The sequence below is a fragment of the Amblyomma mixtum genome, chromosome 3 (assembly GCF_055824585.1).
Source record: "Amblyomma mixtum isolate Tamu chromosome 3, ASM5582458v1, whole genome shotgun sequence".
Taxonomy (NCBI): Eukaryota; Metazoa; Arthropoda; class Arachnida; order Ixodida; family Ixodidae; genus Amblyomma; species Amblyomma mixtum.
In genome coordinates this window covers 346,733,278-346,761,108 of record NC_143014.1, presented here as the reverse complement: position 1 = coordinate 346,761,108, position 27,831 = coordinate 346,733,278, and positions in this window count along the sequence as shown.

Here is a 27,831-nt window from a genome sequence, read left to right as displayed (position 1 = left end):
CCTAATTGGTCATTCCCTACTTAACAGGCAAAGATTGTGGTGAGTCCTCATATCCCTATCAGCGCAGTGGCGCATGGTTTAAGCTATATGCACAGCTGCACTGGTCACTGGCTTTTCCTATCACAGCCAACGGTTTGGATTGTGCGACCCATGTTGCTCTTCCTGAGCAACCATTCACCACCAATCACAAATTTCACTGCCACCTGCACGGTACTCCATTTGCTCAAGTTCCGGTGGGCAGCTTGAGATGACGCCTTAAGCTAAGCTTCTATGACCTAGGCAATGCGATGCCCTCCTCCCGTTTGCCATAGCTGGCGCGACGCTCCTCCGAACTAACGCCAGCTTACCTGCCTTTCTCAGGTAAATCGTGTTAGTTGGGAACACAGGACAAGACGAGATCTTGGTCGGGGTTGGTACGTCGAGGTTTCTTCGTCCGCCGCTGCATTTCACGGCTTCCTTTGAGGTCTGCACTGTGAACAAACATGCCAGTATTAAGGTCGGTCTTAAAAGGGCCGCAAGCCGATTGACCATATTCGTGAAAACGTCTAGCTTCATCTTTGCAGCCGCTCTCATTCGCGCGGTCACGACGGAAAGAAGTAGAAACCACCCCTATCGCATCCCCTTCAGTGTGGCACATGCATACGCTTTGTTACGCTGATGCTTTCGGCGGTTCTTAGGTCGCCATTTTGCACTTATAGCGGCAGCAGCAGCTTTCGTCCTACCACAGAGTGTCACGATGGCCAGGAACAGGTGAAAGTGGAATGCGAGGGATACTCAAGTGCAAGTCGTGGGGTATTAAGTCGTCCGTTCGCCTCATGCATCGCGCAGCTAATGTGGGAAATGTGGCGCTTGGTACAAATGAGAACGGCAGGTGCAGCGAAGCTTAGTCGGTTCATTTTTGGGATTGCCGCCAATTCTTCTTCGTCCTTTCATTGTCGCCTGAGAAAGCTCCTGTAGCACCGCATTCGTAAAAATGACATAAGCATATGCTTCCGAGAAACAATCTCTATTTGAGCGCTCGTGGTCGAAGGATATGTTTACTCAATACGACTCTATCACTTTCTTCTCCCCAGTGGCACTGAGCGTTGTTCTTTTCTTGAAAACGTTTAGGCGAAGGTTTTCTCATTTTTATGCCCTCTTTCTTCAGGGGACTTCCTGTAATCCGGTGGTGTGACTTCGTGCTACCAGGAGACAGCATCTTTTTTTCATGTGCCTCTATATCTCCCCCGCGTATAGTGACGACAGCACAAAAGACAACCAAATTTAAACATATTTTAAAAAGCGCGCAGGAAAGAGTGAACGGGTCACTCCCATGTGCGATATCTTCAACGCGCCGTGGGAGGTGTGCAATCAGATCTCTAATTAGGTTTGGGCCCGGCTTGTGGTGATTCTAGTCCTCTTTGATGGCCGCCCAGACGTGTTTTTTTTAATTAAAGACGCGTTTTTTACTCGCCTTTAAGTGACTGTTTTCTTGTGTGGGGAAATATGACATTGACGAATATTAACAAAGTTTCTATTTTCCAAGAAATATTCTTCCTGCTGTTGCCAATTTTACCTTATGATTCACCGACCACGCCAATTTTCCAATACCCAAACATGACACCTACTTTTATAATCTTGTTGCACTTGCATATCGCCCATCGTCTTATGACATTAGATGCTGTGGCTCGCATGCAAGATCCCAAACCAGAAATAACTATGGTATCATGACGCTCGGGTCTATCTTGCCTCGGTTTCTAAACACATCGTTGTCTAATCAACTTCGTACTATGTCACTGTCTTCAGTTCGCAACCTGTATATCTAAGTGCACTGTTAACTAAAACATAATAAGGGAGTAATTACTCCTTGACGTCCACCCGAGCGCAGCCATACGGCCACAAAGGAAAGCTATACAGCTTTCACAGAAACTTCGTAGTTAAAGAAAAATTCGTCCTGGTCCGGGGTTCGAACCCGGGACCACCGCCACACCGGAGCAGTCGCTCTACCAATTGAGCTAACCGGGACGGCAAGCTTATGGTAGGGCGAGAGCGAATTGATCTATAACTCGAAGTGGGAACAGTGTTGACCAAATATTTTTAGGGGAATCCCCCAAGGTGGAGTAGATTTGTAATAAGGGAGTAATTACTCATTGACGTCCACCCGTGCGCAGCCATACGGCCACAAAGGAAAGCTATACAGCTTTCACAGAAACTTCGTAGTTAAAGAAAAATTCGTCCTGGTCCGGGGTTCGAACCCGGGACCACCGCCACACCGGAGCAGTCGATCTACCAATTGAGCTAACCGGGACGGCAAGCTTATGGTAGGGCGAGAGCGAATTGATCTATAACTCGAAGTGGGAACAGTGCTGACCAAATATTTTTAGGGGAATCCCCCAAGGTGGAGTAGATTTGTTTGGTTTGGTTTATGGGGTTTAACGTCCCAAAGCAACTAAGGCTATGAGAGATGCCGTAGTGGAGGGCTCCGGAAATTTCGACCACCTGGGGTTCTTTTAACGTGCACTGACATCGCACAGTACACGGGCCTCTAGAATTTCTCCTCCAAAGAAATTCCAGCCGCCGCGGCCGGGATCGAACCCGCGTCTTTTGGGTCAGCAGCCGAGCACCATAACCGCTGAGCCACCGCGGCGGCGTACGGAGTAGATTTGTAATAAGGGAGTAATTACTCATTGACGTCCACTCGAGCGCAGCCATACGGCCACAAAGGAAAGCTATACAGCTTTCACAGAAACTTCGTAGTTAAAGAAAAATTCATCCTGGACCACCGCCACACCGGAGCAGTCGCTCTACCAATTGAGCTAACCGAGACGGCAAGATTATGGTAGGGCGAGAGCGAATTGATCTATAACTCGAAGTGGGAACAGTGTTGACCAAATATTTTTAGGGGAATCCCCCAAGGTGGAGTAGATTTGTAATAAGGGAGTAATTACTCATTGACGTCCACCCGAGCGCAGCCATACGGCCACAAAGGGTAATTACAATGAGTAATTACTCCCTTATTACAAATCTACTCCACCTTAGGGGATTCCCCTAAAAATATTTCGTCTACACTGTTCCCACTTCGAGTTGTAGATCAATTCGCTCTCGCCCTACCATAGGCTTGCCGTCACGGTTAGCTCAATTGGTAGAGCGACTGCTCCGGTGTGGCGGTGGTCCCGGGTTCGAACCCCGGACCAGGACGAATTTTTCTTTAACTACGAAGTTTCTGTGGAAGCTGTATAGCTTTCCTTTGTGGCCGTATGGCTGCGCTCGGTTGGACGTCAATGAGTAATTACTCCCTTATTACAAATCTACTCCACCTTGGGGGATTCCCCTAAAAATATTTGGTCAACACTGTTCCCACTTCGAGTTATAGATCAATTCGCTCTCGCCCTACCATAAGCTTGCCGTCCCGGTTAGCTCAATTGGTAGAGCGACTGCTCCGGTGTGGCGGTGGTCCCGGGTTCGAACCCCGGACCAGGACGAATTTTTCTTTAACTACGAAGTTTCTGTGAAAGCTGTATAGCTTTCCTTTGTGGCCGTATGGCTGCGCTCGGGTGGACGTCAATGAGCAATTACTCCCTTATTACAAATCTACTCCACCTTGGGGGATTCCCCTAACAATATTTGGTCAACACTGTTCCCACTTCGAGTTATAGATCAATTCGCTCTCGCCCTACCATAAGCTTGCCGTCCCGGTTAGCTCAATTGGTAGAGCGACTGCTCTGGTGTGGCGGTGGTCCCGGGTTCGAACCCCGGACCAGGACGAATTTTTCTTTAACTACAAAGTTTCTGTCAAAGCTGTATAGCTTTCCTTTGTGGCCGTATGGCTGCGCTCGGGTGGACGTCAATGAGTAATTACTCCCTTATTACAAATCTACTCCACCTTGGGGGATTCCCCTAAAAATATTTGGTTAACTAAAACATAATTTTTGCTGGAAAGCACTATGCTCGAAAAACTGATTGGGATAGTATAAGAATACTCTAGAATTTTTCTATTACTACAATAGGAGCTGGTATTATCAATATATGACGCGTTCGTCTTTATGGTGCTGTCACGCCGAGTTATGCTCTACCGAGTGTTGTTTCAATTTTCTACTCCTTGTGCTCGTACTTAAGTCAATGTCTATGTATTTTTGTGCATCGCGGGCTGCTGCCATCATTTAGGGCCAGCGAGGCTTGTCAAGCAATGGTGGAACACTGGTTTTTTCCCAGTTTTTCGTATTGTGCGAGAAATTGGAATAAAGAAATGAAATGTTTGAGGTCAACTCGCGTCTGGGCCTCGAAATCAGCGCAGGTAGAAGTTTCTCTTCGTGCGGTCTCACACGTACACGATGATGTTGTTTGTCCCCTTGGAATTCCACGCCATGCTCTGCAGATTGAGGTTCTCGATCCTCTTTCACTTCCCTGCGGATCATGAAGGAAGTGTTGAGATGACGAGATATTGGGCGCACTCTGAGTTCTTTAAGCATTCCTGACATGTAGACGCTAAGACCGGAAAGCTTGCGGGTGCCGAAAACACCAAATTCACACCACATTTATGAGAAACTTTCTCAGCGCGCGCGAAATTTCATGGTAGCAGGGGTTCACATGAAAATTTCTTGTCCTATCTACTGGGTGCGAGTTAACTGCAAAAGAGTCTTCATTTTTTTTTTCAATGTTTCAGCGACGTGCAACAGGAAAGAGGAAGAAAAATCAGAACAGTGATCTGATTTCCTGCATCTTAGGTATTCGTGGAGCAGAAAATCGTGATTCACAACTGCTTGAGGTCGCTCTAACTAGGCAGTAAAGTGTTATTTGCACACGACTGTTTTGGCGCTCTCTCCCGTCTGTGCATTATGTGGTGAACAAGAATCAATAGACCATTTTTTGTTGTTTTGTCTTCGCGTCACCATGTTGACGCGACGGTTTTTAGAGCAACCACTGCAACAGCTTGGCCTTAGTTTGAGCAGCCCTACCATACTGTCATTTGGCACCACCATTCTCGGATACAGCCAAAGGACTGTTTTAACGCCATATTTAAAAGTTTCTTACTGGAATCAAATCGGTTACATTTCTAATATTTTTTTACTTATCATTGTCATTTTCCCCCTATTACTATTATCAGTAGAGGCCCGATTTTTAGGCACTAAAAATCACGTTTTAGGCGCCATAAATAGGCGGCTAAAATTGCATTTTAGGCACCTAACGGAGAAAAATAGGCACTATAAACTTTATCAAAAGTGCACACAGTTCCGAGCTTCAGCGCGCAATATCTGCCATAAAATAAAACAAAAACAGAGCAGGAATAATTTGGGACCTTAAGCAAGGTGCGAACATTAGCGGCCGTTTTTTTTTAATGCTGTCGCGCAACTTTTAGTAAAAAACACATGCTTCAGCAGCGCAAAAGGGACGGTTACCAACCCTTTTAAAAACACTTTGGTATACCTCGAAACAAACAATTCGCTTGTCGTGTACAAAGATAGAAACCACGAACACCGTAACAGGAGGCCATGTATTTAGAAATAGATAGAAAAATCGTCAGTTCAAAGCCTCTGACAAATGAGTTCAGTCTTCGCTCACACAGGACTTGAACTTATTTACTGCAGGTATACACGATGCTTCAACATTAATAAATATGCTGTCAGTTGTGTAAACAGTGTTTTATAAATTGTGGCTTTACATGTCTGGAGCCACGCGACTAACAAATGGTGCTTGCCATTATAAGGGTCTGGAAACTATAAATACGAGGTGCTAGAAAATGTTACACACAGTGCTGCTTGATGCGGAATACGCCGAAAAGAATCATAGTTCTGCACGAGCCTACGTACATCCACGAGGATCCATGGTTAAGTAAACATCATCGATCTAGAATCACTGTTGAAGGTATGGAAGCAGTAGCAGACAAGCACCATCTCCAGGTTGATGGACTCAAATTTATGCCTCTTATCAGTAAGAACAAGCTTGTATGCTGAAAAGGAACGCTCAACATCAACGGACGTTACAGGAGCGTGCTTGTACTTAGGAACATTTGATGGCTTTACACTGTTCGGTATCATAGAATGTTCACCTTTAAGTACTCCTGAAATTTGGTTGAGGACTGAGAACCCCTCGTTTTTGTCCAAGACGGACTGCAACTTTGCGCGGAATTTCGCGACAACTTTTCAGTGAGGAAGAGCAGCGATTCGTTGCTGCACATTCTCAATTAGTCTAATGTTGGTAGTGAGCATTACACCTCCACATTCCATTTTTTTATAGTGCTCGCAAGAAAAGTGAAGTTAGCGCACAAGTACGTGAGGTCACCTTGGAGGTTGTCCTGAAGAGTGGCCGGAAGAGTGGCCTTCGTGCAAGCATTAAATAAACATTGTTGGAGTCATTTACTCAATGGTTTTAGTGCACGAATGCGTTTTCGTATGCACTGACGACTGCCAGCTGCCTAGTGTGGCCTGCTCCAACAACATTACTGCCAAATGCAATTTTATGAAGATGGCATGCGGCTGGGGCACAAGGAAGGAAAATAAGGCAGGTTGCCCAGGTGGAAATTTTAATCAGTTGAACTGTTTCCAGCATGTTTATGGAACATTTTACAGTTGGTTTCAATTAGAACCAACTGGAAATTATTTGGAAGAACCTATAACTTACTCCATATACTTTCCGAAATGTGGTGACATCTGGTCAACTACCGCTTTAACAGCCAAAATCTTCAACAAGCTGCCACGATAAAATGGCAGAAAATGGGAAAAAGGTTGCTTCGATATTTTCGGCTGACGCGGTTGGTATTGTGTACACAGCCGGCGTATTTGCAGTCTTCACCACAGCCAACTAACAAGGCCATCTAATGAAGCCACGTGTGTGTTCTACTCAAAACCGAAATGGATTCGAAAGCAAACCGATTCTGTAAGCAAAACCACAGCGTATTTCAGGCCCCTTTTCTGTAAAATAGGGCATTTTTAGGCACCCACGTCGGAAATAGGCATTTATAGGCACTGACACCAAAAATAGGCATTTATAGGCACTATAAAAAGAGTATTAAACATATTTTCAACACCTAATTCGTGCTCATATGTAGAAATGGTGCGTGTACGAAGCGCAGAAAAAAATAGGCATTTGCCTAAAATCCGTTCTGTAATTATCATTTTTCTTTTTTTAGTACCTCTACTACAAATCTCACATAGTCCATCTCCTGCGTGCGTTATGCATTTCTCGTTTCTTTCTGGTCTTTTTGCTTCATGTTGACTTTTGTCTTTCCCAGCATTATTGTTATTAATTAATTTATTTATTTATTTATTTCACCAACAAAAAAATTCATCACGAAAACTCTCTATGCACCCCTCTTCTTGGCCGAACCCCTCAGTTGTATGCGCCATTCAACGAGGTGAACAACAACATAAACAACCTGCGCTGCAAGACTCTGCTGCATAGCATGTGGGCAACATTTCGTCACGTCTCCTACTGGTCCGGCCGGATGCACCAGGACACCGATCCCTTTCCTCGTTTGCCGATACCTGCCGAAATTGCCACCCTAAGCGAAATCGAGGCCCCTGCATCGTCTCCCGCAATCAGTGACCTGCATTCTGAAGAGCGCAAGGATCCCCTGTGACAAAAAGAACGGTTACAACATCACGCGCCCTGCGTCGTCAAGGTTCACATTTTGAGATGCGATATAACCTGCTTTATCACTGTAATCATTATTTTGATGGAGGAAAATAGCTCCCTGTCATTTCTCGGCATATAGGGTCCTACATCTGCTCATCTTTTCACGCTGACTTACAGTGCGCTTACGCGCACCCTTTCAAGTCGCACATGCCCTTCTGCCTCAGATACTACTGCCGTATTGCATGTACAACTTCGCTTTGAAGTACGTACTTCTTGTCTCGACTCCCAATGCCGCAAAACGCCCACTAACCGTACTCCTGGCCATTAGCAGCTGATACCTTGCCCGCCTTGTCCTTTCGACTGCATTAACATTGATTTATATGGTCCCCTCCCGCATACTGCTTCTAGGAAACCATGGGTTGTTGCAACTGTTCATCACCTCACGAGATATGCTCAAACAGCCGCGCTCCCTGCAGCGATGGCATAGGATGTGGTACCCTTTCCTCTGCAGTGGTTCATACTTAGACATGGTGCCCCCCTGGAAATTCTCCGCGACAAAGCCGCGTCTAGCGCTGACGTCATCAAAGCTCTGCTGCGCGAGAGCAGCGTCATCAACCAGACTTACACTGCTTATTACCCTCGGACAAAGGGCCTCACTGAGCGGTTCAACCGCAAACTGGGTGGCATGCTGGCGATGTACAGTCTGCGTCACCTTTGTGTGCAGCGCTCGAACGGTGTTTTCCCGTGCCTAAAAGTCGACACCTTGTCGTAGCGTGTAGCTTTTAAAGGTTACGCTCACGTGGACATAGAGCCGCATGAACCTGCAAGCAAGTTTTGGCTTTAGAAGTCTGCCCGCAAACCATGGACTGCCTTCCAATTTCAGTTTTGACTGCACGGCGCAGGCTGCTCGAGCGCTGTACACAAGGGTGCCGCAAAATGTACGTCGGTTCGAACCACACGAACTGGGACCTGATTTTAACCTATATTACGCTCTCGTACAATACTGCTGCGCAGCGCACAACAGGATTTTCTCCATTCATCATTCTCTAGGGCCGCCTTCTTTTTGTTTCTATCTATATTGTTCTCCCCTATCACCCCCTGAGTGCAGCGCTCTTTCCCTAGTCGCCAAGCACATCAAAGTTTGCCGTCAGATCGCCCGATTGCTCACAACAGCTCCCCAATCCCTCCACAAAACTCCACAAGCATTTTTCGCTGTGTTCTTTTGCCTGGATGTGAATACCTCCCCGTACAGAGGGCAAAAACATGTCTAGAACGACCGAACCGCTTGTCCCGCAGCTCCAAAAACCTCTGCAACCAGGAATGCAAAAACTGACAATGAAATCCTGCGAGTTTGACTGCACATGCTTACACCCAGACCATTATTAGCCAAAATTTATCGCTATATATCGCTTGTTCAGCCCGAAACAAACCCAGAACGTGTTATAGACAAGAGTTTGGCCCTCTGTACTTCTGGCCTGTTCAGGAAAATTCTTGATAAGTATTAATACCGCTATTACATCTTGTAGGACATCTCCTGTGAACTTCAGTATACATACACGTATTATGGCCGCATTCATGTAACAGCCGCACCTCCAACTCTGTAAAGGAAGTCCGAAAAAATATATATTTAAAAATTACACGTGTATTTGCCGTACGATCGGTTTCACGGAGTTTGACGTCGATATCTACTGTTTGGTGCGAGAGATTCAGAATGTTTGAAATTAGTGGCAAAAACTACTCGCGGCGCAATTCTTGTCATCACTGACAGCCGAGAATCGCCAGCGCCACGTTTTCGCCCTTGTCGTTTTAGGCACAATTAGGCTCAAGGCTGCGTACTGCAAAGATATCTGCGATGGGAAGGCAAGACGGAGACGGAACGAGTGTGCTTGCGGCGTGCCGTCGGCAACAATAGAGCAGCCATCGAGCCTCCAGCGTGCGTCCGCGGTTCCAGGAATTTGGCAGCCCCTCGACTGGGGACAGGTGCACATCTCAAAGTAGCTACCTTGTGCGGTACACTCTGTGCTTGAGACTAAATGGTGCATCAGAAAGTTCAGCGATCTTCGCATGGGCCTTCGGGGAGGCGGCATTGTTGGTGCTGCACCATGTCTAGTGGGTGGCCTCTTCTCTTTAGGCGACCAGACGAGTGATGTACGACAAGTGATGGCTAAGGCCTGCGGGCCTTATTAACACAGGCTGCCTTGACGTCTTTTTGGCCGGCTTTGCTCTAGTGAACAGCTTTCTCCGTTGTGCCCCTTGCGTCGAAATTACGAGCGCGTGAACACTCGCGACGAAAACGAAGTGAGCGCCCGAGCTGACTGGCTTCCCGGTTCGCAGTTTTAGCGCCTGTCTTATGTTACTAGCACACCAGCGCCTCGTCCTCACGAAATTGTTCCCGTGTTGAAGAAAGTGGCGACGGCCTTGCTAGAAGAGAATATTCCGCAGCCGAGGACACTCGAACCTGCCAGAAATCACCCATCGTTTTTCAGGCATGGGGTCCATATCTTAGCCGCCGTGGGTTCCTCATGCACGAAGTAGACCGTGCTGTAGTTTTGTCATCGTCGCTCAGTTTTACAGTCCTCGCAGTGCAGCGGGCGCGAGACATGGCCATCGAGCTCCACGCTCTCCTCTACCACCAACGTGCACGGCCCGGGTGGGAAGGCCTTTTTGTTCCCACACCTCAGGCGTGTAGTGCTGAGCATCTGCTGCCGGTCGCCATCATCGCAGCCGCAACGAAAAGCTCCAGGCCCTCCGATGTGGCCGCCACAATGTTCAGTATCGAGTGGGAGTCCCGGGAGCTCGCGGATGCGGCTTATGTAACTGCAACAGATGTAAGCAAATGTGGACACTCACTCATAGACAGAGAAGAGCGTTCAACTTCGTATGATGCATGCTTTTCCGTAGCATGTGGCGCTAAAGGGGAAATGTATTGTGTAGGTTGTACAGAGAAATCGTGCCCGAGAAAAGCGTGTTGATAAAGCCGTTCCTTACTGTCCAGTCCTGAACGACAAAACTGAAGCGTTGTCATAAATAGCTGGGATCGATTGCGTAAAACGAAACTTTCTGGCAATGCACCCACGGTAATAAGAGTGACCAGCGCTAAACTTATTGACCTCGTGTTTTTGCGATTGTTTCTGCTCTTTTCACTGCTGCTGCTATGCAGGATTGTGCGAGGATTCCGTTTCTGGCTGAGGAGGTTTACTACGAGCACTATACTATATGGTGTGGGAAGTATGTGAATCGGAAGATGAGCATTTCGCATGCAACGAGTTTTCGATTTCGAGCAATGTCCCGAGAGCGTTCTTCCTCTGCAGAAGGCGTCGCAAGACTGTGGCTATCATCTGGCGCATACGTGCAGCGTTCAGACCATGACGCACCGCCTCGGCTTGTCCCACGGCCCTTATGCAACGGGACTGTCATGCTACGTCGCTGGAGGCTAATTTATTTTAAATGCGGAGGTTGCTACTCTCTGGCTTTTAGGACGCTGCATCGTGCATTCATTTGACGATGTAATTCTAGAGGCGAATAAATGCGCTTTGCACCGTCTTTTCTCGGCTTTGCCATCGTGAAATGATTTTGCTGTGCAGGCTAGCTGGCTTGCAGATGTTCACAAAGGGTCCCTGTTAAGGCGCAAGTCGTTTGGGAGCTGCTCTTGCCATAAGAGCAGCTCAATGTTCTCAGCAGCAGTAGGTGCCTTGTCGACTCGATTTCTTCATCAGACTAGCAAACATCAACGCAAGACGTTTACTGTATTTTGCTGCACATACTGTGTTTGCCGGGGAAATAGAAAAGAATTTCAAATTAATAAGTGTGTTGCTTAGAGCGCCAGCTTTTTGAAAAGATAGCGTAAATGTTGCCATTTAAATACACGCACCCTCCTTAATGCCATCACTCTAGCCGCACACCCTCTGCAGGGTGGTTGATATAATTTTAACCAAGTAATAAAAAAAGAAAGCGGCGTAACGGAGCTCGGTGAGACCAACAAAATACGGTTTCGCGTCGCGCAGCGCTCCTGATACATTGTTGAAAATGTGCTGAATATATTGATTGGATAAGATTGTTATGGGAAATTTTTAACCTTAACTTATTGTCTCCGCCGTTTCGTGAAGTTGCAATGGTGGTAAAAAAACAAGTATCCAGTTTATTGCAACCACATATTCCCTACCTACATGGTCCTTTTTTTCGGCATTCAAAGAAGGCAGCGAAACAGAAAAAAAAGATGCTTGTGCGCTGTTGTGCTATCGCAATACAGTGCTGCCAAATGGGTTCTGAAATCTTCCCGTTCACCGTCTAGGAGCTAGCGGTCTTGCTGCGCAAAGCTTGGTCTTAAATGTGCGTCAGCCTTGAAGGCTAAGCCTTCCAAACATGTCGCCTCCAGCCCTTCGAGGACTAAGACTAAGCAAAGTGTGTCAGCCTTGAAGGCTAAGCCTTCAGAAGCTATCGCCTCCAACCCTTCAATTACTAAGGGTAAGCGAAGTGTGTCAGCCTTGAAGGTTAAGCCTTCAAAAGCTGTCGCCTCCAACCCTTCTAATACCAAGACTAAGCAAAGTGTGTCAGCATTGAAGGCTAAATTTTCAGAAGCTGCCGCCTCCCAAAACTTCAATTACAAAGTTTAAGCGAAGTGTCAGCCTTGAAAGTGCGGGTCGTGTTATTTGTCGATATTTGTCGATATTTGTAACAATATCGACGTCCACGCAATTTAGATAGTTTTTGTACGTATTAGGGTGCAACTAATTAACTAATCATCCTGTCGTCATAAAGTTTTTGCGCATGGTCCTCACATCATCCTCTATTGATAACAATAATTCGTTTGATCCTGCCTCTTCTGGAAACGCCACAACAGCTGCTTACATGTTTTGATGACAAGAAATTGTCGACATAGCCAGGAAAGGTTTTCCCCTTAAAGAGCGCATATTAAAGATATTCTGATGAGCGGACACGACAGGCAACAAAATATTTTTAGTTACACTGCCAGTTCAGGTGCGCCGCTACTTGGGTACAAGTTGACTGAAACCCCATGTATAAGATTTCTACTGCGCTTTTCTTCATGTTATAATAATTCATGTGCAATTCTCACTCTGTGCCTTCGGAAAAAAAAATTGACAGAGGCTCAGTTTGGTTAAGCCCGGAAATTGCGAAAGCAACTTCATCCGTTTCTTCACCCGCCGTCGTTTCCTAGCTTGAGCGAATCGTTGCAGCCTTGCCTTGCGCATGTCGGACGACATGGCCTGGCTGAAACCCACAGCGTGGTTACGCCGGGCGACTGCGACGAGCCGGGTCGGAGCCCGATATATCTGCGTCTGGCGTGACGTCATCATAGCGAGCGCCTCCTCGCGGCAGCAGCTCGCAGCTGCTGCTCGGCGCACCGTGGTTACGCTGGGACGACCGTGACGAGAGGAGTTGGGGCTCTGTCTCTTTCCGTCTGACCTGACGTCACAGCGGAGGTCATGCTAAAGGTCAAATGTTGTTACACCGCCGGGACGATGCTGAAGGGCTCAAACTGCGAGCAGTATTGCTTTCGCAATAAAGGAGGACCTTTGTGCCTCAAGGTGTACAATGAATTTAATTTTAAGTGAGATTCTTAAGGGACTCGGGGTTGTATTCCCGTCTATAATCTTTAAGTTTTCAGTGGGCGCTCTCTGTCCCCTTGACATAGTGACATAGACACTTAGAAAACTCATTTCATGGCTGCTCTTTTTCCTTTTTTCCCCTTTGTTTTCCTCCCAATGTGCAGGGTAGCCAACTGGGCATCGCCTGGTTATCCTCCCTGCCTTTCTATCTATTTCTCTCTCTCTCTTTCTTAACAGTAGTGTCACCAATACGGAGAGGTGACACTGACACCGCCAACCCGGACAGAAATGTCTTGAGCTAGTGTTGCCGCTCTGCTGAGTTTGTTTCAGTCAGCAGCCTGCCAAAATGAGCCTAGTGAATACTGAGTGTACTCAACAACTCCTAAACGATATTTTGGTTGTGCTCTACGTAACAAAGTTGATGTTGTTGAATATCGGTTAATGTAACTTGAGGTTTGAGCACCCGCCTCGCAAGCGGTAAGTGCGGGGTTCGGTCCCCAGTGCCGCCGGGTTCCCATCGGGTATGAAATGGGTACACTTTTCCCCTAGCCTGGTGCCCGGCTTCCTTAGGGCGAAATACTTCAGAGATGGGTCTTAGACCCCACCGATACGAATAATAAATTGTCACGGGGGCCTTAGCTTAAACGTGGAAATGGACTCCGTTTGTATGGTATTTTAAAGTGCGCGTATACTGCTGCTTGCATGTTTCGAGGTAACTGCGTCAAGATGGCGCATAAATACCAACCAAAGTGAAAAATGCCTAGTTTGTGAGTTAAAGTCGCCCAGCGGAATGCAAAAACCGTTCTTATTCTTGCCTTTATTTTTCTTGTGGAGGAAGGAATCAAGGTCTCGAACTCACAGAAAGTGCACGCGATCATGATTAATTGCACTGCACATAAAATAAACAGCTAGAAGAATGATTGATGTAAGTTTCCTGATAATCAGTGTAATACGTGCACACACCGGCCCATTCTTGTAGCTGTATATACAGGGTGTCCAGGATAACATTAGACAAGGGTTAAAAAATAAGTTAATTCACGCAGGCCAGGGAAACCAATTACATCACCAACTGGCGTTCGCTTCATAGAAATTTTTTTGTTTTGCAACTCATTAATTAGGAATTAAGATAATTCTTCTCCACCAGCGTCAGACTCTATATATATCTATACATGTGTGTGTGCGTTGAGAATAGAAGGTATAGTGTTGGCTCACCATGTTAAAACAGAGGTCGATAAAGTTTGAACAACCTCGAAAATTGCGTCGGCACTCAGTGGCTGCGGCATAATAGGAATGCAGTCAGAAGAATTTTCTCTGTTATTTCCGCTATATCAGCGCAAGACTCTCTTTCTATATATGTACGTGCGTGCGTGGGTGTGTGTGTGCGTGCGTGCGTGCGTGTGTGTGCGTGCGTGCGTGCGTGTGTGCGTGTGTGTGTGTGCGTGTGTGCGTGTGTGTGTGTGTGTGGGGGGGGGGGTGTTTTGAGAACACCAGGTATACGTGTTCGCTGACCATGTCAAACCAGAGTTTATAAGTGTGAACACTCCTGAAAATTACATCGGTATTCTGAATCCGCGGCCTATTACAGGAATACAGTCATATGAGTTTTCTTCGGCAAAGACGAGATTAATGCGTCAAATGAACGAACTAATTTCAACCTGCAATAAAGACGAAAACAATTGAACAGTTGTTGAAGACTTCTTTTCATCTCGAATGCAGGTTGAAATTATTGCGTTCATTCACCATATTAATTTCGTCTTACTAAAGAAAATTCATATGAATCTATTCCTATACGCCCACGGTTGTTTTACCTCCACTGACATCGTACAGCACGGGAGGCTCCAGTATTTCGCCTCATGTGAAATGCAACCGCCGCGGCCTGGATCAAAGTCGCGTATTTCAGGCAGCAGCCGACCGCTATAACCACTGAGCCACCACTGTGGTCCAATCGGAAATTGATGTTTAGAATGCTCATTTCAAGCACGGTAGCCACATGTCCGCTGAAATGCTACTCTACTTTACTATTTCAACAACACAAGCCCACCCTGGTCCCTGCACAAATCCAACATAGCATGTTGAGTCTGCTCATGTACTTCACCTCAACAAGAATTTTTGTATGCGTATACTTCCACGTACTATGCAGCCTGGCGCAGACATTGTAATTTTTTGTCTGGTATAAACCGGAACATATTTGCTTGTATTCTGGCAGATACCACGTGACATCTGAAACGGACACTGAGTACAAAGGGAGGTGGTCCTGTATCAATAGGGCTTTGTTTTTTAATCCGAGCGAAACCACTCTATCCGAAAACGAACCTTTTGTAAGCTGGAAATGACCAAAAAACGCAATACTGGTGTTTCGCTTGCCTGCCGATTTTAAAAGTAAAATTTATCGGTTCACTACGATTTGAGCGCTCGGATCATGGAAGCTATATAGCACTGCGTTTCACCTCAAAACGATGCTACCCATCCGTTTCGGTACAGATGTCGGAAGGTCGAATCAGTTGGCTTGAACATATTTAACGCCATTTTGCCAGCAATGAGCGACTCTATTCTTGCCGTAATGACATTGACACAGTCAGGAAGAGGAAATATTCTGTTTTTACTGATGTCAATGGTGATGTTGACCTCATCGTTGCTGTAAATTCCCTGAAACTACTTTAGTTTTAATCGGATCATAAGGGCCAGCATTCATTTGAATGGTGGAAGATACATTTACCGCTGAAAAAATTTTCCGTACTCGCTCTTTCAGGTGAAGGAGGGGTAACACCGATCCTGCTGCACGCACGATCCTCGCTCGTTGACCTTTCCATCCGTCGACCGAGATCATGGCACCTGTGTTCGCAATGCAGCCGTCGGCCGTCAGCTACGCATGCGGTGTGCTCGTCGTTGTGCCATCAGTACCCGCGGAGCCGAAAGCTGCCTCCCTTGGGACTGCGGCTCCGGTGGAGACATCCAGAACTATCTGCTCCAGCCGCCCTCCATGTATGTGGAGGCTCCAGAATAGTCGGTAGTTCTCCAATTTTTTGTGCCGTTCTGGTTGTGTAGCTTTGTATGTATGAAAATAGTTTTACGCGACTGAGTAAGGGTCCCATGCTGCTGAAAAGTCGGCGCTGGCGTTGATTTTGCTTTAACCGAAAGAAACGGATCGGTCGACATAGAAGCTAAGATACGTAGAATTGCGCATTTGGAAAAGGGTTAAAACAATACAAAACTTGATTGTGCGAAAGAGAAAGCAGTGTCTTTAAAGGCTTAATGGTTGAGCTTATGTTTTCTCCATTTTTGTTTTGTTTAGTGTGTTTAACGCGTTCATTAGTGAACCAGACAATGTTCCCGCAGTGGGTTTTGTTTTCAACGGGGCTGTCATCTTTGTGCGTCTCGAAACGGTCTCTAGCCTGCCTAATTCAAAGATCGGCCAAGAGCACGATGTTCAACTTCGAAGGCTCTGAAACACTGCGACAGGGCGCCAGACAAAATTGAGGTGCTACGCTGATATCCTGCGCCTATTCCTCTACTCTGAAATCTCGAAGGCAGATGATCTGTCGGCTGGAAGCGGCGCCGACACTTCACTTCACGACAATTACTACAGTAGCTCCTGCTTTCTTCGTTTTCGCTGTGATTTCTAAACACGACTAAGAGTAGAATTCTATTTTGAATCGGTAGACCAATCAGTCCCAAAATACGACACCACAGATAAAAACAAACGTTGTTCCACCAAACTGGACGAAAAATGACGGTGGTTTAACTCCGTTGCACCGACGGTCGAGCGAGAACTTTTTTCTTGCTTTACTGTGATTTTTCTGGCTGTCTCTTGGTTGGACTTGCAGCTTGAGGATAGTTCTACTTGGATTTAGTACTCAGTTCAAGTTTTACCCATTTGGTCAAGGTCAAATTAGCCCGCGTCAAATATGGAGGTCACTAAAGTGCTTACCATAATCAGATTAACCTGGATATTGGTTTTGATCGAAATCTCAGATCAAAATTTCGGGGCTAGAGGTAGGCCAAATTTGAAAGTGGTCTGAATAACATTTGGATATCACCATCATATTACCCATTGTTAATTAGTTTAGACATCTATTTTGTTCAATATCGCTGCGTTCAAATTTGGGGAGGGGGATGATACGAAATTCACCGAGGTATTGTTTGGAGGTCACCATCTTACTGGCCATAGTCTGTTATTCTGGACATCAACTTTTTTTTCAAATTCGAGATCAAATATGGGGATGGGGTGAGCCACAACTAAAATTGGCCGAGGCAATATTTAAAGGCCAACCATCCTAATAGTCATTCACCTCGATGTTGATTTTTTTTTTTCAAGTCTATGACCGTCAGATTTCGATACTTGGAGAAGCCCAAATTTTCGGAGGGAGGAGGTCATTGTTGGCAACAACCAGGGCCAAATTCGGGGACACCATCTTACTCGCCATTGGGAAAGTTCGCTTCGGCACCTGAGTTAAGGTTGTTGCTATGAAATTGCTAAGTTCAAATTTCATTTCAAAGTCAGGTGAAGTACCGAATTGAAACTCGAGATTCGCAGTTATTAGAGGACTAAAAAAACGTTCTGCAGACTTACAGCTAAAGCCCAGCATTTGCGCACTGCAAGTTTGGCGCGAAGATCACCGGCATTTTCTCATTCGCATCGATACAATGTGGCTGGCTATGTACAGATACAACTCAAAAACGCAGCTGCAAACGCCCGAGAAAAGAAGGCTTCCATGTAGTGGGGCCGAGCGATTGTCATGACGCCAGGGTAGTCACCTTGCACTTGTTTGTGTGACATCCGTGGGTGTGCCTAGTGCAAAGGGATTAATACGGATCAACCGCTAAAACATGACGGTCTCTCAATCGGTCGGCGTGAACGACCGGAGGTCTTCTTTTGACAACCAACTGCCGCTGCGTTCTTCAGTTGTAATCAACTCTGTACGTCCAGCGCCATCTTCTGAATATAACTTGTTCCACGAGTGAAGTCATGGCCTCGAAATCTGTGGTCCTGCCTTGAACTTTCCTGTGTTTGACACCGCATTGAACGAGGGGCGGCTCTCTGGCAGAGACATTTCTGCTATGCTATCTCCTCGTAGAGAAAAATTATATTACCACAGCTGTTCTGAGACGAAACAGAGGACAAGGAGAAGCTGGCGAGTATAGACTTATTGCCGCGTTTTAAAGGCAACATGCCCACTTTCCAATGGTGGTCTGGCTAGAGCCAGTGGATCTTAGCACCCTGCGCTGCGTCACAGGTTGGACGCCGCCTTGGTGAGCTGCTCCACAGCCGCTCTGGACTGAGGGCCGAGGGTTAATTGGTTTGTTCAAAGAAGATTGCCAAGGCATGTAACGCGAAGGCAAGATAACCGCTGGTCCTTAAGGGTAACCGAGTGGATTCCAAAAGAAGGCAAACGTAGCAGGGGGCGGCGAAAGTTAGGTGGGCGTATGCGATTCAGAAGTTTGCTGGGATACGGTGGACACAACTGGCAAAGGACAGGGTTAATTGGAGAGCCATGAGAGAGGCCTTTGTGCTGCAGTAGGTGTAGTTATGCTGACGATGAATATGATGATCATGATGCCCAATTTCACTCAAAACAGAGCATTTTTAATATAAGAAGATCCCTAAAAGAAAGTATAGGATAACTTCTGCTGGCCGTTTACTCAAAGGGACAGCGATCTCTCTCTTATTTTTCTTTCGCTGAGCTCTTAGGTTAGACGCCACTGTAATCCCCTTCTCATCACCTAGTCCATAATTCTGTCAAAGTTATTATTATCATTAGAAATATTTATCAAGCGATGAAAATGGAAAAAAAAATGGCAGACGATTACGGTAGTCGGGAATGCGAAATTTCTGCGGAGCTCTTCACACGGCCGCTTCTTCCGCTGGCAGATGGCGTGTTCCGCTGCTATAAACGCGGGGCATTGTAGGGCTACAACAAATATGAAACACTGAGAGGTATTTGGAAAGGAATAATGGTGCTGGTGTTTACTTTAGTGAATGCGGTTCTGTGTTAAAGGGCAGAAGTTCAGTCGGGATTAGAAGCAAATCGGAAAGGTGGTGGAAGGTTAGCCCGAGGTACCTACGGCAAAACCACAAACCAGGCAGTACAAGGGGATATGGGCTGGGCATCCTTCGCAGCACGGGATGCTTAGAGTAAAGTACTATGTGCAGAACGCCCGAGGAAATTGGACGATAACAGGTGGGTAGCTAAGGCATTTAAATACTTATACAGAAAGAGCGTTGACTCATAGTGGCGGAAAAGAACTAGAAAACTAATCAGTAAGTATTCCGGTCATAAGGACGGATAAAGGAAGAGCAATAATGGACAGGTTCATAACGGTGAAAGTAACAATTGTTCAATGGAAAAGAAGCATAGTGTAGAACTGGAAAACTGGATCGATACTGGAAAAGGCAGATCAGGAAGGAATCGTTCTATGACTACTGAAGAGGCAGTCCCCTACTCTTTGAAGCTAGGTTAGGGTGTTTTGAAAGGCCCAGATTCAAAAAGAAATAAATTCTGTAGAAAAATCTCTAGGAACTGATGAACACCTCATACTCAAATGTGAAGGAAACATCCGGATGTCGATGCACGCAAAGTCACTTCTCCTGAGGCCCTAGGGTTTAGAGATAAGAATGCCCATGTAATAACTACTAAACCTGTGGTAGAAGTTAGCAAATAGCGATTGGAACACTGGTGGCTCAAAAGTAGAGTGGTGACTTAAGGTTAGAAGTAACGGAAAACGTATTGAAAGAAAATGGGAAATTTAATAACCATATACGGCACGGTTAAACAAAAATATAAGAAAAAAGCTGAGCATGGTGGCAGCTTCCTCCACCGCGTTTCAAAGGGGACGCTCCTATTTTCCATCCATCTATCCATCCATCCAGCCACCGTCCGGGATCTTTCCTTGCCAGCCACCTTCCGCTTATCGATTTCTCCACGGTCGCCATGGCAAGAGGCGTTTCGCTCTTGGACTATACGCTAATACGCTACCTGTCATGCCACCGGCGTAACTCCGGCTACGTCGACGACGATTACGACGCGGAACGCAGGAACGGGCCCATAAGAGCTGCGGTATACTATCCAATTTTCCAATCCAAATTCCCCAGCAGTAAAATGGAGCTTCGTTTACGTTGGGGAAAAAAGCCACAAGAGGCATTTCAAAGAAATTTTTGTAATACCGATTATTGCATTGGGTATTTATTGTCATGTCCCTAAGACAAAAAGTTTTAATTTGACCGGTGGACTCCTGTCTATGCGTGCGAATTACAGGAGTAGGAACTAGATCCACTTTTCTTGTAATCAAAAATGATTTGTTTGGATGTTTACAACAATTTCGAATTGTTGTAAACAGCAAATCACGACGTCAGCACTAAAAAAAACGAATACAAAATACAACTCCCATGTCAAACACAAGAGAATAATTTATCACTTGATGTTAATGAAATGAAAATGTTGTACACATGCCCACCTGCTTGGTCTCCTTGAGACCGCAGTACTTGTAAATACATAAATAAATAAATAAATAAATAAATAAATATCTCTTTACAACCTCTTGATGCACACTAGTTACGCCAATAACGAATATGTCGTTGTGTTCGCCGTTTATGCTGCATTCACATGCTGCATAATTATGTGCAGCATGTGAAAGAAGCAGTCGAAAGCAAGCACAAAGAGGCAACCAAATGTCATGAGGCATAGCATGCTGCGATCTTATGACACAAACACTGTCACACGAGACATGTGGCTCCCTGAAGAAGAGATGTTGAAAATGACTAGAGACACAGAGACCATGCTGTATGTTGAGCATGTTGTGAACTGCTGACTCCACAAACACCAAAGCAAACAGAAAAGCACTAGTGAAAGCATTTCCAGTCAACGCTCTGGTGCTGAAAGGAAAACATTTTTGTGCATTCCCGTTTCACACTGAACTGAAGCACCAAATATGTGCTTTGTGTACAAACAGAACACATAGGAAGGAACCACACAAAGGAACGGCACTTGTTCACAATCACCAAAGCATGTGTTGAAGCACACACTCAGCAAGTTGGAAGACGGTAGGCTGAAAACACTTTGGACACTTCCTGACTCACAAAAAATTGGCAGAGGCTTAGCTTCGTTAATCTTCGTAAGTTGCGAAAGCAAACTTGTTGCCGAACTCATAGATTCTCCCGAGTCTCGAGATGTTGACCGCATTCGTCTGGCTGCACCGTATGCACGTCGTTTAGGAAAACGTTCTTCCCGTTCTTCATCCGTTTCTTGAGCACCTCTGCTGCGCGGCGGGTCGTGGAACCGCTGGGACAGCAGCGACGAGCCGAGATGGGGCCCCAGTTTTCACTCCGTCTGGCGTGACGTCATCACAGCTAGTGCCTCCTCGCGGCAGCGGCGCGGCGTTGAACCGCTGGGACTACAGCGACGAGCCGAGCTGGGGCCCCAGTTTTCACTCCGTCTGGCATGATGGATGGATGGATAGGTGGATGGATAGGAGCGCCCCCTTTGAAACGGGGTGGTGGCAATTGCCACCATGCTCAGCTTTTCTTTACTATTTTTTTTTGTTTACTGTGTTGGCAATTCTCATTAAGATTCGCCATCATCTTTACCTACGGTTTCCTACAATTCTAACCTTATGCCACATCTCTGCTTTTCAGCCACAAATCCTCCAATCGCTTTTTGCTAAATTCCACTGCAGATTTATTTACATGACCATTGTTATCTTTGAACCCTAGGGCCTCCGGAAGAGTGACTCTGCCTGCATCGACATCCGGATGGATACCATCACATTTGATTATGAGGTGTTCAATTGTTTCCACAGATCTACCACACACTGCACATGTGTCATCTTCTTCGTTAAATTTCTTTTTGTAGCTGCGCGTTCTAAGGCACCCTGACCAAGCTTCAAAAAGTAGGGCACTGCCTCTTGAGTTATCATAGAAAAATTCTTTCCTGATCTGCCTTTTCCAGTATCGATATAGTTCAACACTATGTTTCTTTTCCATTGAATTCATCCAATTTTTAACTTCCGCGTTTTTAACCTGTCGTTTAATGCTCTTTCTTTCTACGTCCTCATGACCGGCATACTTACTGGTTAGTTTTCTAGTTCTTTTCCGCCAATGTGAGTCAACGGTCATCACAGCGAGCGCCTCCTGGCGGCAGCGGCGCGCAGCTGCTGCGCGGCGCGGCGTGGAACCGCTGGGACAGCAGCCACGAGCTGAGTTGGGCCCCAGTTTTCTCTCCGTCTGGCGTGACGTCACAACAGAAGTCAAGCTAAAGGTCAAACGTGGATTCTCCGGGACGACGCTGAAGGCTCAAAACCTAGTGCAGTATTGCTTTCGCAATAAAACTGCCACCACCAATATGGTCCTATTTAAAGAAGAGCACTAAAATCATGAAGACCACCAGCATCCTAGCAGTACGCTATCAAACGAGGCAGAGCAAATGTACACTGATTACTTGTGGCATAGCTAAACGTGAAAACGGCGACAGTGACTGCAATTAACACACGCAGCTGGTCATACAGTTCCTGTCTGTCAGGTAGAATCCAAATGGTGCTGGGTCCTCCTCCTTGTTGTACACGTTGGTGCTCCTGCTATTATCCCTCCTTGGCAGTGGTGAAGTGAAGTGAAGTTTATTTTTGACATCGATTTGTCAAAGGTGACGGGACAAAAGGCAATTCATTTTTGCCTGACGTGGCCCCGTCACCCGTTACATTGCTAAGGGGGGTGGCAAATTACACAGCAAGGTACACAAAGCAAAACAAGTAAAGTAACAACATCGCATACGTACTACATGAATTATATGTAACGATCAATGAGTTACACATAATTAACACAGATGCAATGAAAAATGAAGGAAACAACAACGCATAGCTAAAATGTATCTAGGACAAAACAGAAAAATTGAAATAGCAAACAATGAGATACACAGAATTAACGTACAGGCAACGGGATAAATAGCACGCAAACCAAAAACAATGAAAACCGCATCGCATGCCTCCTACGTCTTTAGGACAACAAAACCAAAAATAGCGAACCTAGACATACACCCAGCAAGTAAAAAAAAAACTAGAAACTGGACACTTTATGGGGGAGACAGGGACAGAAGGTATATTTTTACATTGTTCTTGAAGTTACGGGGGGAACGAGGCTGCTGCAGAAGTTCCATAATACGTGGGTGTTTATTAAGTAAATCAGGAATTAAGTAATCAATGTGCTGCATACCATAATTCGTTCTCATCACGGGCATATGAAAATGACTATACCTCAAATCATAAGGTTTCTTGTTAGCGAATTATAGAGCATAAAAGGAAACTGGGTCACGGGTGACTTCATGATAAATATGATATGCAAGCTTTAGTTGAAACAGTTCGTTTATCTTGAGAAAATTATGTTTTAAGAATAATGGGTATGTATGTTCTAGCGGACCTACATCTATGCAACGCAGAGGTCGTTTTTTCAATATCTCCAGCCTGCGCAAGTTTGTCTTGGTAGTGGTGCCCCAGATTAACAGACACTAATGTAAACGAGACTGTACTAAAGCAAAATACAACTGACGTTTAATAGAGCTGGGAACCAAATATCTCACTTTATACAAAATGCCTAGAGATCTAGAGATATTTGTGTGAACCTTATTTATATGAGAAGTCCAGCTTAAGTTTTCCTCAAATAGGACACCTAAGAACTTATAAATGGAAACGCGTTCAAGGGCTGAGTCTTGGTACTTGACCTGGATATTAAAATTTTCAGGTTTATTTCGCGGCCTAAACATTACGTACTTTGTTTTCCGAACGTTCAATTGCATTTGGTTCATCCGGAGCCAGCATGAAAGCTCATGTAGCCAGGTGTTCGCGAAGGTTTCTAGTGTAGATAACTGTTTTCCTGAAAAAACACACTGGTGTCACCTGCATAAAGTATAATATCGGGTGTATTTCGTATGAGGACAATATCATTAATATAAATTATAAACAGCAAGGGTCCCAGGATTGAACCTTGTGTAACACCATATGCAATCGGTTCTAGTAGAATAGTATGTTCTAGTAGGTTCTAGTATCGGTTGTAGTAGCAGTAGTGGTGTCATGGTCCTGCAGCTGAGTGTGGATGAATATGTTGGGTTGCACAATGCAAGCTGTGCTGACCTTCGCATAGGACTCTTGATCATGGCATACCATGACCATGACACTTTTGCAGACACCTCATGTAATCGTTCAGGAGCCCGGTATGACCACCCAGCTGGGTAACCAGTCCAGCCGAGATGTCAACAAAGATGAATCTGGCATCCCGGCTCCCGAGCACGAGACCCCATGGTGAGGGTGGTCCGCCACGTCTGAATAAGACGCACACCATCACTGCACGTTAATCAACGCTGTGCACTGAAATCTCCCAACGAGCTAGACATTGCGCTTCTAAATATGTGAAATTCTTGAAGCCGCAAGTTCAACTGTAGTATAGTTTTACGTACAGATGTAGAATACGCTCACTGCAAAACCAATCACTAGTATCAAAACGAACTGTTTCCTTAGGTAAAGATGTACGATTGGCCCTGTAGACTGTATTTTGTGAGTTGGACAGGTTAATGCAATTAAAATTTTGATAGCAATGTAGGTAGCCGGAGCGCTGATTTAATGTTTATTACGCTCGAATAGCTGTGGCAGTTTCTCGCGATTAAACGTGGAGCACGATATTGAACCAATGTAGGTGATAACTAAATTAAATGAGGTGAACAAATGAGTTATCCGTACTGCCGGCTTGGAGGATCATGTGTTTTATTGGCGAAGCTACGGGTAAGTTTTCGGAGTTCTATAGGGATGTCGTTTTAGATACCCAATGTGCGTGATGCTTTAATGAACTGGCCAGGAGAGACTGCGGGAAGAAAACTGGCCCCTATTTACCTGGTTAAGCTGAATGCGAATTAGGAACTATTGCACATTTGTCCTTGTTTAGCTTGGTTTACCTCTGTTTAGCGCCCCCGGGTTTCTCGCTCATATGTTTCCACAGCCCGTTTAGTTAGGTTATACTTTTTTGGCAGCTCTCCTTCGGCTTGCCGCCTGGCTGTCTCCTCTGGATCAGTTGAGTCGCGTAGCCGCCCCCATCTTTCCCGCTGCTGTTGAGCTCGCCGTGCATGTCGTTCTGCCTCGGAATCTCTCGAAGGAACGGCTTAATCCATGATTTACCTTTTCCTGCACTGCACGTTGTTGCGGCGACTTCACCATTCGCATCTTCATTTTAACTTAGTGCGTTCAGGAGCTCGTGTGGGAGAAAATGCGGCCCCGTCATGGCGCCGTCGGCGTACTACACCGTGGGCGCAAAATTCATGAAAAATCCCGAGAGAAGCAACGTAGGAGGTAGGTGGGCCGCCTTGTTCACGGAACACTGTGGCGACAGCCCAACCTATCCGTGGGATTGTCAGCGAACTATGCACTATGGCAGGTGGCAGTTAAACTAAGGATTGGTGACCAGAGGTTGCTCGTGAAGAGCAACATGGATTGCACAAGTCCCAGAGGCGGCACCAGATGCCTTCGCATGGCACTGGCGCATCGATTAACCCCCGCACTACTGCGCCAAGAGGGGTCTGAGGACTCCGAGGGATCTATGAATGTTAAACAGAGAATGAGAAATTCTGGATATATGCGAATTAACCCATTAAAGCTATCGTGTTATACCTTTAGGCGAGATCGTAAGTGTCCTCTCCAGTTTTCTGCGTCTGGATGTGGACGCAACTACTTTATTCGCTCTCCCATCTTCACACTCTCGCCTCAATCGTCTCCAGCTGTCGCGACGTTGATCCACGCTTCCCGAGTCACCCGAGTTGCTCCGAGGCTGCAACTTGAGGAATCATGTATTTTTAAAGCGACACAATTATTCCGAGGACACCAAACGAACACGGAGGTTTTTTTTTGTACGAGCGCGTCTCTGTGATTGAGTTTTCGGAACAAAACATCTGATACATACATACATACATAAACGCATACATACATACATACATACATACATACATACATACATACATACATACATACATACATACATACATACATACATACATACATACATACATACATACATACATACATACATACATACACACACACACACACACACACACACACACACACACACACACACACACACACACACACACACACACACACACACACACATACATACATACATATATACATACATACATATTTTGTCACATTTACACATATGGAAGTATGTGGGCCCGCTGAATCGTTAGACAGGGCGCTTGTGGGCGGGCCACGGCAATCATAAAAAATGCAGACCCAGTACTGAGAAAATAACAAGGTTTCCAATATAAAAGAAAAAAAAAACATTCTGATAGGAACAATCACTCTTGCACACACTGCAAAAGTAAGTCAATTACACACATTCAGAGGATACAACTAAAAACAACTGTGCCTCATAACACGTCAATAAGACTTTCAGAGTGTTTCGAGTGACTATGTCAATGCACTATTTCCAAGGTTCTAGACGTAATTCGCCAGGACTTTACTTGTGATTTGACCTCTTTGAGAGCCTGTAACGATAATATTTTAGTTGGAAGCTGGTTAAAAAGGAAAGGGACATAGAACATTTAGCACCTTTTTCAGTAGTGTGTATATTCATGTGAAGCTAAACGGCTCTAGTTTTCTTGGTATTTTAAGTTTGTTTACAGGAAGCTTAAAGTTATTTGAAAGGTAGTCTCTACTAATTACTACATGTGTAAATAATTTTTGAATGAAGTACACATCAGCTGCGAACATTATTTCAGTGCCATCTAAGGCCTCCTCAGACGTGCCATACAAAATGTTGGCGGCAATTCTGTGTAGTACTCTATCGATTTGGCTCCTTCTAGACAATGCACATGAGCCATAAACAGTGACACCATACCTTAAAACAGACTCTCCTATAGCCTTAAACACAAGCTGACGCAAACTAACAGAAGTATTGAATTTCATTCTGTACAAATACATACAAGTTACACGGAGTCGTTTGATGAGATTCTCAACATGACCACACCAGGAATTGTTCGCATTGAGATGAATTTGATTATTTCTGACAAGTGCAGTGAAACAGATTGACATCTATGGCAGTAAGTGCCGTGCACAATAACCGATCCATTTAATTTGAACTTTTTGTGAGGATTTCTAAAACACACCAGAGCCGTTTTCTGCTTATTAATGTAAATCTGGTTACCTGTAAACCAATCACACACTTTTCTAAAACCCATTTGTAACAGCATTGCAGCCCTATTGTACAACTTATTCGGAACAAGAAGCGCCGTGTCATCAACGTATTGGTAAAGTACCGAATTCAGTCTAAGATGAACTAAATCATCGACATAAATGTTGAAAAGAAAGGGTCATAAAACGGAGTCTTGTGGGACGCGATATAGAAGAGGTTTGAAGTCGCTGAAATTATCTTTGATTCTGAAAACCTGCACACGATTTGAATGGTAGTTTGAGAAAAAGATTAGGTAAGGTCCGCGAAATCCAATTTTCTCTAATTTCTCCAACAGAATGCTGTGGGCAACCGTGTCGAAGTCCTTGGTTCAGTCCAAAAGCAATCAAAGCTTTGGACAATCTCATGTCTATCTATATGCATGTTAATTTTGTCACAACAATCTCCTAGAAGGTCTAAAGTGCTAGTCTCACGCCGGAAACAATACTGTGTGCCTTTTAGGATATCAAATAGGTCGCAAAAGGACAACATGCTCTGGTATACGATTTTCTTCAT